The sequence below is a fragment of the Neophocaena asiaeorientalis genome, unplaced genomic scaffold (genome assembly GCF_003031525.2).
Source record: "Neophocaena asiaeorientalis asiaeorientalis breed wild unplaced genomic scaffold, Neophocaena_asiaeorientalis_V1.1 scaffold540, whole genome shotgun sequence".
In the NCBI taxonomy this organism is placed as follows: Eukaryota; Metazoa; Chordata; class Mammalia; order Artiodactyla; family Phocoenidae; genus Neophocaena; species Neophocaena asiaeorientalis.
In genome coordinates this window covers 3,142,308-3,144,786 of record NW_020172141.1, presented here as the reverse complement: position 1 = coordinate 3,144,786, position 2,479 = coordinate 3,142,308, and the positions used below count along the sequence as shown (strand labels likewise).

Sequence of the window (2,479 nt, the reverse complement as noted above, 5' to 3'; positions counted from 1 at the left end):
AAAAGTTAGATAGCTTGTGTTGGTCATAATAAAAATCAGTAGCCCGTTCCCAATCCTACCCCTGCCCAGAGCCCTGCCCTCATGACAACAGCTTTCAACTTTTAACTGATTCCTCTAGACTCAACCTCTGTATTTCCAAATATTATATTTATACCATTACATTTCACACTATCATAATTGTAGACATTATCTATTCACTTTTTTTGTTGAAAATGATCATTCAATTCTCTTACACACTTACATACATATATTGTCCTTTGTCTACTCCCAGCAAAGTTCAGTCGTACTTTTTGGTTAATTCCATAGTTTGAACTTACGTTATTGTAAAAATGTAAGTATTATTCATTGCTGAGCCAAGTAATGTACTGTGAATATATTTTCTTCTTATACAATGTTTTCTCCCTCTAAGTTCATAATTACCTTATTTTTAAAATATATCTTCATTACTAATTCTTCCGAAGCTAACAGATGATTAAAACACTCTGAGTCTTACCTTTCCACATGGTCAAGGACTGGTGCTCAGGAAAGCTCAGAAATCGTAGAAATGATGTAATTCTGAAAGGAAAGCCTTTCCGGGTTCCTCAGAACTGGAAAGAATTGATCTTTTGAGATTCCCATTGATCACGTGTATCTCTCGCGTCACGGGGACCTTTCCGCCTCACCATAGCTATCTGTCTGTGCATCCTATCTTTTCTCCTGGACTTCTTTCCCCTTGAGGGCAGCGTCTATGTCTGATTCATTGTCTTTAGTATTCACTGCAGTATGATAAATCTAAATGAGGGAGTGAGGGAATGAACTCTGTCATCCACTCTGTAGTATTTTTACATTTCTTCTGTGCCCCTGTTGAATGAGTACGTTGGTGCTGATGGAGTGAGCTTGACTTTAGTGGACTTAACTGTACACTGTGTTAACACACTTAAGAGAATATCATAGAAAGGAAAGTCAGGGGCTTTCAGTAACTTCTTTAATGAGTGGAAGAACTGGGATTCAAAGCCAGGTCTGATTAGATCCTGGACCCTACCCACCACCCAGTACCACATTCCGGGCTCAGTTCCATGTCACAAAGCACGTGGTCACTCCTTAATCGTGTATGTGTTCCTTGGTCACGAAGACATTTTCCATTTCTGTCCCAGGAATGCCAACCCTCTTTTCTTCCATACAACTTCAAAGTCCATAATGTTGAAAAACGAATATTCTTGAATTCTAATCAGATTTCATTTTGAATGGATGTTTGTATTCCATCCGGAAGTTTCAAAAACAGTGTTTTCTGTCTCTGAGCGCGGGGTGCTCTGTGTTCACTTCTATTACAGATTTCCTAAGACAACTTCCTGGATTTATAAAGGCATGAAAGGATTTCTCTCCAGTGAGGTATGGCCCAGTTTAATCTTGTTTTGCATTAGGAAATCCCTGAAGACAAACACCTGCATTCTAGGTCGTTGTGGGAAGCAGGCGTCCCAGAATGAAAACAGCCCTCAGCCTCTGGCGGCTCGCTGGCGAATCCACCAGCAGAGGGCGCCTGACCACCAGTAATAGTGGCAGAAACTTTCCTAACGGGTTTGGGGTTTTATTACCTTTTACTTCTGAGCTGCCAATTAGTAGCAGAACGTGCAAAGCCATTTTCGCTTCATTTCGCAATTGTCTTGCATTGTGCAAACGAGAATGCCTCCCTGCCAGAGTTACAAGTAGTGGCAGGGATCTGGGGCGGGGTGGGAGGTGGGGAGAGGTTCAGGAGAGAGGAAAATAGGGATTTCCCTGTATCCCAAGGACTGGAATGAATTCTATGCAAGATGTTCCTCTTGGCTTGGTGTTCATCTCTAACAATTCAGCCACTGGCATGTGGCTTTCTCAGCTATTTATAAGGTCTTGTATGTGAAAAGATCAAACGTGTTTGTGTTTAACTTTCTTTTAACATGCCTATAGGGCTTACACCAGATGTCATGGAATCATATAACTTCAGACTTAGCAGAAATTCTTAAAGATTATTTAGCGCAAAAGTCAATGTATAGATGAGAAGACTGATGCTGAAGAGGCAAAGGCTTGGCCATGGTCCTCCAGTTAGTTTAGAGAAGAGCAGGTATCGAAACCCAGCTGCTGACTACACCCCTCAAGACCTTCCATTTAACACTTCTGATCCCGAATTCACCTGTAGCCAGTACCTGAGTGAACCCAGATCTTAAAGAGAGAGCCACTGGGAATTAATTTAGGAAGATTTTCAGAAAGTACAGTAGGACTCACATGCTTAGACCTGGGGTAAATTCAGACCTGGGGTTTAGGTTGGCTCCAGTTTACATAGACATTTGACCCTTCTGGATTCTCATGTGTGCCGTTGTCCTTCTTCTGGGTTATCATTTTCTACTCTTCTCTACCCCAGGCCACCTCCAGGAGACAAGATTTTAAAAGGCAGATTCACAGTTCTTCCCAAGATTCACCAAATCCTATGTGAGCTGGCCACTAGCGATGAACCGATCTGCCCTGCCCC

At 42.0% G+C, this 2,479-nt stretch overlaps 1 pseudogene; it reads right to left on the bottom strand.

Moving 5' to 3' along the window:
• Positions 1 to 1,061: 1,061 nt before the first annotated feature.
• LOC112405450 (uncharacterized) lies at positions 1,062 to 1,165 on the bottom strand (annotated as a pseudogene).
• Positions 1,166 to 2,479: the final 1,314 nt, after the last annotated feature.